We start from the raw sequence: 11,325 nt of genomic DNA on the forward strand, positions 1-11,325 counted from the left end.
GTCACATCTCATGAAGTGGAGAGTGTCTCCAAAAGCCTTGGTGCCAAAAGAAAATCCATTAGTCTTTGAGGTGCTACAGCACCTTAAGCCTCTTTGCTGTTTGTGCTGCAACACAATACATGGCTACCCCTGTGGAAATTCTTAGATTCATGCTCTTCAGTTAAATCTCCCAGACCTTCATTTCTACAACTACTGAAGGTTGGAGTTGGAATGAGTGAATCTGCCCGTCTTGTTTACTCCTGCATTCGATTTCTAAAAATGTCAACTTCTCTGTCGACCAAATATGAACTTCCTGGATTTTGGCCACTTCTTACCAAACCATGATCGCAAATAAATCCCAACCTATGTGCACCACCAAATTCAGTAGGACCAGCTATTCTCAGCACGGAGAGGACCATGGGGGACCCGGCAGGCACATATCTATGAAAGATAAGGACTCTACCCAAAGAGAGAGGGAGAGAGAGATGACAAACTGCATTAAGCAATGACATGTTTGGATTCACATCCAGACATTTAAGAGCTAAGGACTCTGAGCCTGGATGGCTCTGAGCCTGGATGGATGGATGGATATGACATGTTTCTTCCTTCTTCTGTAAACATTCCACATTTGTTTGTGTCAAGTTTCTTTTGCTCCAAATGTCAAGGACATGGCAGTTTCTTCACCATGGTTTTTGAATCTCCATCGTCAAATTTGTGCAGCTGTACACAGATTTCTCACTCCTCTCTATTTTGTGGGAGAATTAACCAGGGCAGGATCTTGCTGTGTGGCTAGATCATTATCATGTCTGCAACCTAAGCTGTGACACACTGTTTTCATGGATTTCCAGGAGTCAGTACCCCCTTTCTCCCTTTCTTGAAAGTGCATCTTTCATAACCATTTTTGATAACTTGAAGACAGGAGTGGAGAACTGGTGGTCCTCTAGATAGGGTTGGACTGCCTCCCTAAAGTGGATTATGCTGGCTGGAGCTGGTAGGAGTTGGAGCCTAGGAACCTCTAGAATGATACAGGTTCCTCACCATGGTTTTTGAATCTCCATCATCAAATCTGTGCAGCTGTACACTAAGCTAAATAAAAAGAACCCCAGGGCAATTGTCCAAAATTTTCCTTTAGACTTGAACCCAGGTCCCAAAAAAAGGAAGAGATAATTGTCAATATTAAGATAACATAAGGAGGGACAGATGCAGTTTTCAAATTATGAAAGTACCATGAAAATAAGTTGGGAAAGCAATGTGTTATACACATTTAAGCCTGTAAATGGTTCCACTACATAGAAGTTGCATGTATCCAAATATGGTGTAAAGAAAAACAAAACACTAATCCACCAAAAGACAATCTCTCTTTATTGGAGAAGCCATATTCTATAAGCAGGGGAGAATACATACAGTTCTAAAAGAGTGAAAACAGTTGTCCCTGGAAGGACATGGTTTATGTTGTTTCAGCATTCTGTTGTGTATAGAATACGTAGGGTTTATCGTCTGGTGATATTCACATCATACAGGGAGAAGAAAAATAATTCCTTACATTATATAATCAGAGAACTCTTGAAAAGGATGTTTCATGTAAGAAAAATTGTGTAAATAGGATAAAACCTGGAAAACCATCCCACCAATGATTGTATCGACTTCACGCACCCAATGAAGAAGCAGAAGCAACAGCTGTGACACTGGTAGCCCACCATTCAAGATGCAAAGCTTCTCTCTACATGCAAACCCTCCTGCAGCCATCTACTCCCTATGCTTTGGTTAAGGAGGCTTCCTTGCCCGGGCACCCAATTTTGCCAATATACTTCATTCAAGGAGATCTATTCCAATCCTATCTAATGGCAGTGCAGTTATGAATGCATGCCTTAGAAAGATGATTGGGGTGCCAATGCCCCCAGATATCGAGCATGTAAAATGGAAGAGAGAAATGTCAGAGCTCAAGTGATAGAGCCCTGCCCACCTCTTGTCTTTAATGGCACAAGTGGAGGGGTTTATGTAACCACTTTCAGACTAGCTTCACTGTTGTTTCTTAGCCTTCTGAAAATTGACTGGACATTTCCCAAGGGGAAGAAAACAAAAATTACAGTGAGTTGGAGAATGACAGGGACGAGCATTATTCCTTGTCTCTGAGTGGCAATGTTGGTTGCAAACATGTTTCCCAGTTCTGATGACAGGTCTTCTGAGATCATTAGTCAGGAATGAAGTGATGTGTTCTCGATGTCTATGGTGAGGAAAATTCCAGCAGCAAATATGTTGGCCAAAAGATGAAGTCAGGAGCTGAACTGGAGACGTGATCAAGAGTAGGGGTGTTGAATCTTGGCCCCGTGAGCAAATGCAGCAGGGATGCAAATGGCAGTGGTTGTAGCTTCCGCCGTTTACATCCCTGTACTTAACTGTGATAGGCTACATAAATATTTATGTAGCCTATCACAGCAAAGTAAAAAAAAACCGCATACGCAAATGGCGGTGGCTATGGCACCGCCATTTGCGTTCGCTATTTTTAGCTGTTCTAGCCTATGTAAACATTTACATAGCCTAGAATGGCTAAAAATAGTGAATGCAATTCATAGCCACCGCCATTTGCATTCACTGCACCCAGCAGTGGCCACCCCCGCTCCCGCCGCCGCACCTTCTGCCCCGCCCCTGCCGCCGCCGCCCCCACCGCCGCCCCTGCCGTCCCTGCCGCTGCTCCTTCCACCGCCGCCGCCCCTTCTGCCACCCCCATTGCCGCCGCACCTGGCACCGCCCCTTCTGCAACCGCCTCTTCTGCCGCCCCCACCACTGCACCTCCTGCCACCACCACGGCGCCGCTACACCACCGCAGAAGCCAGAGATAATCATATGCTTTATTCTCTCTTTTTTTTTTTAATATACATTCAAAGTTCATTTTCACATACATTTCCATGAGATATCTAAAGGGGGAAAGTGGAGTAGATCAGGTCATTTGGCAGCAGCGTTGAAATTGTTCACACCTGGGACTCACTGTGAGCCAAACATACATTTGAGGATTCATTCCAAAGTTTATTTGTATTTGGTTGCTGCTATTGTTGTTGTTCCATTGTTTTATTTGATGAGAGTGTTGTTCTTCCAGCCTAACTTAGGTCAGCTTTGTGATTAAGTAGTGAGCCCCAAAGTATCCACTGAGGACCATGGACATATGAGACCCAAAGGTGAGTCATACAAAAGATGCAGTCTCTCCATTCTGATGGACACCATGACAGAGATACATAGAATACGGCAAGAGATACAGTAATATGATGTAATCAGGTTTGTTAATTCTTTCTTCTTATTAAGTGCTCCTTGTTGTTCAACTCTGGCCTTATGACAATAATGTAGCATTTGGGGAACAAGATACAACCCAGTAGCCCAGCACTGGATGCTAAGATAGAGAAGATCTCCACACTTACCATATATTTCCCCTTGGTGCTCAAGTAGATGGGAACAAAAGACAACCACACACTGCAAAATATCAACATGCTGAAAGTGATAAACTTGGCTTCATTAAAAGTGTCTGGCAACTTCCTCGCTAAAAAGGCCACACTGAGGGTAATGATGGACAGAATTCCCATGTAGCCCAAGGTGAGATAAAACATAATGATACAGCCTGAAGTACATTGTGCAATGATTTCCTCCGTCACGGAGTGCATGTCGAAATCTGGGAATGGGGGAGAGGTTCCGAGCCACAGGGCACAAATGCCAGCTTGAATGAGGGAGCCAGAAAGGACAATGGCAGTGGCCAGTCTTTTCCTCACCCAGACCCTCATTTGGGACCCTGGTTTGGTGGCCATGAAAGCTACAACCACAGTGATGGTCTTGGCCAATATGCAAGAAACGGCCATTGAGAAAACAAAAGAAAACATGGGTTGTTGAAGAAGGCAGGTCATCCTTCTTGGTTGTCCAACGATGAGAGGAAGCAGAGCAGGAGGGAGATGAGGAGAGCGTAGGTGAGGTCTCTGTTGTTGGCTTTGACAATTGGTGTATCTTTGTGCGTAATAAAGGCTCCAAGCACTGACACAGTGATCACGGAGAAAGAAACAGCTAGTGAAGCTAAACCCTTCCCTAAGGGTTCTTCATAACTCAGAAACGTTATAGTCTTTGGGATGCATCTGTCCTGGTCCTTGCTTGGATACTGATCCTCATGGCATTTCAAACAGTCATCCATGTCTATGAAAGAACGAATGAATGAACGAACAAGAGAGAGAGAGAGAGAGAGAGGGAGAGAGAGAGAGAGAGAAGATGGGCCATCACAAATGCAAGTCAATTGTTTACTTGGGTTGAAATCCATGACTGAGTTCCCTTATTTTCGCAGTAGTCTACGTAAATCTTTACGTAGACTAGACGTGCCAAACTAAGGAACGCAAATGGCGGCACACCATGGGTGCCGCCATTTGCGTACGCGCTTTTTTTTTTTCATAGTCACCCGTGATTGGCTACGTGACGATTTACATAGCCTATCATGGCTGACTTTGGAAATCTAGCCGTGATACGCTATGTAAATCGTTAGGTCGCCTATCATGGGTGTTTTTGTTTTTGTTTTATTTCACGGCCGGGTAGACGGGGCGCTCCTCCCCGGCCTGAATTTCGGCAGTGAGGGATGGGGCGCCTCCCCGCTGGCCTGAATTTCAGCTGGGTGAGGCGGGGCACCTCCCCCCCCTCGCCTGAACTTCGGAGGGAGAACCGAAGCGCCTCCCCCCCACACCAAAGCAAGCTGCGGGACCAGGTAAGTCCCTTTCGTCCATCCTTAGCGAGGACAGACTGAACGATCTTGGCCTGTTTAGCATTGAGAAGACTGAGGGAAGATATGATTGTGCTCTTCAGGTTCTTGAAAGGTTGTCAGACTGAGGAAGGCCAGGATCTCTTCTCAATCATTCCAAGGTGCAGGACACAGAATAGTGGGCTCAAGTTACAAGGAAGCCAGTTTCTGGCTAACATCAGGAGAAACTTCCTGACTGTTAGAGCAATACAACAATGGAACCAATTACATAGGAAGGTGGTGGGCTCTCCCACACTGGAGACATTCAAGATGAGGCTGGCAGCCATTTGTCAGGGAGGCTTTGACTTGGATCCCTTCATTGAGCAAGGGTTTGGACTCAATGGTCTTGAGGGTCCCTTCCAATGCGCCTGTTCTATGATTGTATGAACTTGACTTGCACTTATTACTCTACAGTATTGGGAAGATTGGCTTTTGGTAGGGGTGTTCACTGACACAGGATAAAAAAAATGAATATTTGGAAAACAGCACAATTCTCTTTGGACTAATTTGGAGACCACCTGAATAATAACCAGGGGCAAACCTGAAATGCAATTTGGAAATCTGAAGGTCTCATTGAGTATCACTGGAAATCAGCAATACGTTCTAATGTTTTGTAGTTGTTAGTCAGAATTAGATAAAATCTACAGATAAAGTGGCCCTGTATGAGGGGATGAGCCTAGCTAATTTCAGGCAAATTGGTCTGCTTCAGAGAAGCCACACCTAAATCTTTCTGAATCTGGCTAAAACTATTCAGAATTCATCCAACTCTGATGCTCACCACAGCTTTTAATATACTCTCGGAGTCGCATGGCACACGTTCACATGAGGAGGCTGCACACAACTTCCTCCAGAATTGGCACAGGATGGTGGACCTCAGAGCAATGGGTTCCAGCCATACCAGAACCACAGTGAAAAGACTCTGCTCTGTTCTGCAGGTCTTGGAGACTTTCCAGTTGCTATAGACACTGGAAAGGAAGCCAATAGAAAGGAAGAGCCATATTGCGACTCACTGACTAACCCTCATAATGAGAGTACTATGCGGTCTTCTCCATTTCCCATTTCTCCTCTCTGGTATGGTCTGGGGCAAACTTCCTAGCACCTCACTGGAGTGCTTAACCCTTTGTGACACGCATCACATCACCTACCTGTTTGGTTTGAAATCTTCCCATCTGGACACTGACAACAATCATAGCAGCAAAATTTCTCTCCTTCCCTCTTTCTCTTCTCAGAGCCTGGTTGGCAGGAGTCACTACAGACAGAAAGGGGGACAACCTATCAATAAAGATGAAAAGTGTTTAGGATGGGAGAGTTAGAAAACAAAACAACAACAAAAAACTTCTTGCTCTTCAGCTCATGCAGAAATAAATATGAGAGAGAGCTTCAACTCTTGGGCTGTATAGAAAAGAAATGAAGGAATGAAGGAATGAAATAAACAAACAAACAAACAAATAAATAAATAAATGTGATAATTTGACATGGAAGAATGTTGACTGTGGTGCACGAAAAATATCTCCACATGGGGAATATTAATTGCGCGACCTGTTGGGTGGCTGAGGAATGTCTGGTGGTACAGAAAAGGGAAGGCTGACTCTGCTGAGTGACTCATCCCATGGAAGCAGTGATGGCCTACCGGTGGACCACTGTCCAGGTGTGGCCCACACAGGTGCATTATTTTTTCTGTGTTCCTCTGGGTTCTATCTGCCCAACTGAAGTTTCATCAAGGCATATCAAATTTCTTACACGGTTCACAACTACGTCTTTCTTTAAAACCTTTCTTGGCTGCCTTTCAGGGCAGAAGCCATCCCAACATGGCTTACAGCGATAAAACACATTAAAAAACTGTTAAAAGATTAACAGCGATAGTGACATAAACACAATAGAATAGCAAGAAAAACGACAATAAGGAGGAGGCGCCTCGCCCGGCCGCGAACTAAAAAGTTAAAAAAAAAAAACGCCCCCGTGATAGGCTACGTGACGATTAACGTAGCCTATCACAGCTAGATCTGCAAAGTCAGCCATGATAGGCTACATAAATCGTCACGTAGCCTATCACGGGGGCGTTTTTTTTTTTCTTTTATTGGAATGGCGGCAGCGGCAGCCGGTCGAAAGACCGGCTACCACTCCTGCCCCAGACGAAGACCCGCCGAACCGCCGGCCGGACCCGCTGCCGGGAGGGACATTCGCCAAAGGTAAGTCCCATCCCGGGGGGTGCACGGGTGGGGGGGGTGCGGAGAATTTCTCCCCGAAACTTGTTCGGGGGGCTGAACACGTTGGCACTCGGCCCCCCGAAGTTTCGGGGAGAAATTCTCCGCCAACCCTAGAAACTACAACAATGGTTATAGCAGCAGCAACAGCAGTCATATCAAGAGAAGGCCAAGGTAAAATAGTATGTCTTTGGGGCTTCTTAAAAGCCTGGAATGATAGAGAATGGCAGACCTCCGATGGCAACATGTTCCAAAGTTGTGGGGCCACTTCGGAGAAGGCTCTCTCATGCGTGGTCACCCACCTGACTGCTCTCAATGTGGGCAAATGAGAAGTCTCTTCTTCTCTTAACGTGGGGGGAGGCTGAAGCAGGTGAAGGCAGCCCTTCAAGTAACTTGGTCACAAACCGTTTACATCTCAAAAAGCCAAAAGCAGCACTTGAAACTGGGCTTGGAAACACACTCAGAACTAGTCCAGCTGGTGCAGTAGAGGCATTATGTGACCACATTGCCTCATCTGCACCTCTGAGCAGACAGAAGAATACAGTGCCAGCTGAAGTTTTTGAACCATCTTCAAAGGCAGCCCCATGTACAGCACATGACACTAGTCCAGCCTGGAGGTCACTAGTGTGTGGATAAATCAGGCAAGGTCCATCCTCTCCTGAGAAGGTCACAGCCATCGTACCAGCTTAAGCTGGTGAAATACAGTCCTGGATACTGCAGCCACCTGGGCTTCCCCAGTTAGCTCAGAGTCCAGGAGGACTCACGTTTCTGAGTGATCATATCAATACCCCAGGTCAACTCTTCATTCCAAATGGTGACAAAGACTTCAGCTCACCGCCAGCTCAGCCAGCAGGAAAATACCTAACAGACATCAAAACCCACCTGGATTTGTTAGCATCCTGGAGGTAGGGATGTACGAAAGTCACTTATATTTTAGCAAAATTGATTCGAGGGGGGGGGGAGGCGCTCCGTCCCTCCCCCCAAAATTCTGGCCCCGGGGGGAGGCGCTCCGTCCCTCCCCCCCAAAATTCTGGCCGGCTGGCTCCACTCCTTAGGGATTCTGTGGCTGGCTAGCAGGGACCTATTCTGGCCGCCGGCGTTTGCGTCCCTGCAGTCAGCCGTGATAGGCTACGTAAATGTTTACATAGCCTATCACGGCTGATTTAAAAGAAAAAAATGCATACATGCAAATGGCGGCGCCCATGGGTGCCACCATTTGCATTCCTTATTTTGGCACGTCTTAGTCTATGTAAACGTTTACGTAGACTAAGACGGCAAAAATAAGGGGAAAGTAAATAGTGTAGCGTCTACGCTATTTGCGTTCCCCTTATTTTCGCCGTAGTCTACGTAAATCTTTACGTAGACTAGATGTGTCAAAATAAGGAACGCAAATGGCGGTCCCATGGGAGCCGCCATTTGCATACACGCTTTTTTTTTTCCCAAAGTCACCCGTGATAGGCTACGTGACGATTTACATAGCCTATCATGGCTGACTTTGGAAATCTAGCTGTGATAGGCTACGTAAATCGTTACGTAGCCTATCATGGGTGTGTGTGGTTTTTTTTTTACTTTTTTTTCGCGGCCGGGTAGACGGGGCACTCCTACCCAGCCTGAATTTCGCTGGTGAGGGATGGGGCGCCTCCCCCCTGGCCTGAATTTCGGCCAGGCGAGGTGGGGCACCTCCCCCCCCTCGCCTGAACTTCGGGGGGAGAACCGAAGCGCCTCCCCCCTACCACGAAGCAAGCTTCGAGAACAGGTAAGGGACTTTCATCCATCCCTAATATTATTTAAGACAGGCCCGTGGTTGACATGGTGGTCATGAAGTCCTGAGCTGCTCCTGACTAAGTAGCCTCAGCATGAATATTTAAGTCCCCCAAGACCAGAAGCTTTGGGGTCCTCAACATCACACTCCAGACCACCTCAGTCAGATTAGACAGGGAGACTGTTGGACAGTGGAGTAGGCGGTACACCAACCAAATCACTAGTTCTACTACCATCACTAGTACTACTACTAGTAATACATTAGTATTACATTTCTCAGGTTTTTGAAAATAATATGTAGCTCTGTCTACATTTGAGAAATTAATCAGCCAGAACAGGGAGCTTTTTGGCAGTTCCTTTCTTCTACTAGCTCTCAGATCACCCATATTTCTACAATGTGCACACCAAGAAGAGACAACAGCCCACACCTGGTTAAAGCTCCTGTGCCAAATGATCGTGTCCTCATTAATGATGAATATTTTTCCTTCATGTGCATTGGGATCTACTCTTCCAACTTTCACCTTGAGGAAGGACTTGTTTGGAAATGTAACCAAGTTCATTATATCAAATCCACCAACCATTTCCCTGTCGTCATTTAAAAAAGACACAGTGTCTCCAGCAGAGTTGTTAAATGAAATGTCTTGAACAAAATGGTGAAGCTAGTTGGCAGAGAAAAAACAAAACAAAGAGGATGAAAATATACTGAACTCATCATGACAAAACTGAATCCAAACATCTGTCTTTGTTAATTGGCAAGTGGATCCAGGATTAGTCGCACAGAAACTAGGCTGAGAAGAAATGGATGATGTAGGGACGACTAACTCAAGCCCCACTGATTTCAGGAGGCATATGCTAAGGATGATTATGACTGGATTCCACCAATTATTTTAAGCAGTTTCATTTAACAAATGTTGAGTCTCAAAATGGAATGGATTTTCAGTGACAGAGTGATGAAATCATAATGCTTTCCATTGTGTTGTTCGAAGGACAGGGTAATGTGAATCCATACATCTTTGTGAATGAATAATTCATGTGCCACCATTCAACAAGTTTTTTGTGAAAGGGATAGTTCAATCTCATCTAAATTTGGGCCAATCTAGTCATTCAAGTGCAGGCATTTCATTGTGAGATGTTACCTGCCAAGGCTGAAGATCTTGAAGTTCACCTGTTTGGCCACCCACCATTTTTCTGTACTTGGATCTAGATAAGTCGAAGGCGTGTAAAGCATGTGCCACAGCATAGACAGCATTATAAACACTGTAGCTGTGGCCTGTCATGGGCATTTCAAAGAAAGGCCCACGAAGGCTCTCCAGTCTCTCCTCCCCAGTACATGTTCCGGAGACTTGGTATCTCACGGTGGGATCTGGAACTGAACAGTCAAATGCTTGCTCCCAGAACTCCTTGAGGAAATCATCTGCTTCTGTCCAATCAGGTTTTAGGATCTGAAGGAATTTCTGGAACCCTAGAAGTTCATTGGTGTGAATCATGAAGGAAATGGACCCTTGGAACATTTCTAAATCTGTATCCCGTCCCACGCTTGTTAAGACAAAATCAATCTGTGCTGTTGTAATCCACACCTTTCCAACAAATGTCATTTCCTCATATCCTGGAGCACCCAGACCCATTAAATACTTCAACCACATGATGGTAAAAGTCTCACCATGGATGACAAATATTCTGGATTTCCTATGTTTGAAAAATAGATTAATATTATGGGCTATATGATTCGCTTCCTTGTCGGGACGAAGGTTTAATTGGTTTGGGATTCGTATTGTGAATGCTGAACAGATTCCAGATTGAGAAAGCCATGGCTCCATGGCCTTCAAGAAACGTTCTCCACTATCATCATCCACCACAAAAAGCCCAACCCACATCCATCCGAAATGCTTGAGCAACCTGATAATACCCATAAACTGATGAGCTTCATTTGGGACCATGCGGTAAAGGAAGGGGAACTGCATCAACTCACTCTCTGCTGGGGCAAAGGAGCCATATGTGAGCTGAAAGAAAACAAAACAGAGAAATAATTGCAAAAGAAATTTCTGAAAAATATAAAGTTTAATAAATGCAGCAAATATAGGTTATGAAATATACACACTAAGAAACAAATTCATATAGAATCACATATCCACCCACGGCAACAGTTACCAACATCAAAACAAGTTTGCTTGTTCCACAGTATTGATTTGCCCATCCCCAAGGTTCTCATGATCATAAAACCAAAGTTACAGCCAGACCGTATTGCCTGAACAAGAAGTGTTCTGTGAAACAATGTTAATATTGCGTCAGTCTTGCTGAAATCAGTATTGGGTGCTGCAGGCATGTGCAATTTCTTTCAAAGTCCTGACACTTGACCACCAGGTTTTCCTAGTTCCAAGCTACGGCCATTGCTGTCATTGGCACATGCTGTCATTTGCTTGCCACACTTCCAGGTATCCCCATTTATGTGATAATTAACAGCTGTTTTTCAGTCATTATTCAATTGAAATGTGCTATCATGTAGACCTGCATTAGGAGGTGTGCCTTGGAGAGTATGGCCCTGGTCAGACATCATGCCTAGCCATGATGGTTAGAAGTTTTCAGCTAACCATGTTAGCTTAGCATGATGTCTATATGGGGGTCTGT

The 11,325-nt window shown here is 45.1% G+C and overlaps 1 pseudogene across 1 annotated transcript; it reads right to left on the minus strand.

Annotated features, from left to right (window-relative positions):
* Positions 1-2,816: 2,816 nt before the first annotated feature.
* Positions 2,817-10,637, minus strand: LOC146342942 (vomeronasal type-2 receptor 26-like; annotated as a pseudogene). The gene is made up of 4 exons (XR_014784153.1): positions 9,837-10,637; positions 9,129-9,359; positions 5,881-6,007; positions 2,817-4,146 (listed from the first exon to the last, which is right to left on the minus strand). The product of XR_014784153.1 is annotated as a vomeronasal type-2 receptor 26-like (transcript).
* Between the last annotated feature and the right edge of the window lie 688 nt (positions 10,638-11,325).

Source organism: Heloderma suspectum, chromosome 6 (assembly GCF_057233095.1).
Source record: "Heloderma suspectum isolate Gila_16-S chromosome 6, 16-S_ref, whole genome shotgun sequence".
In the NCBI taxonomy this organism is placed as follows: Eukaryota; Metazoa; Chordata; class Lepidosauria; order Squamata; family Helodermatidae; genus Heloderma; species Heloderma suspectum.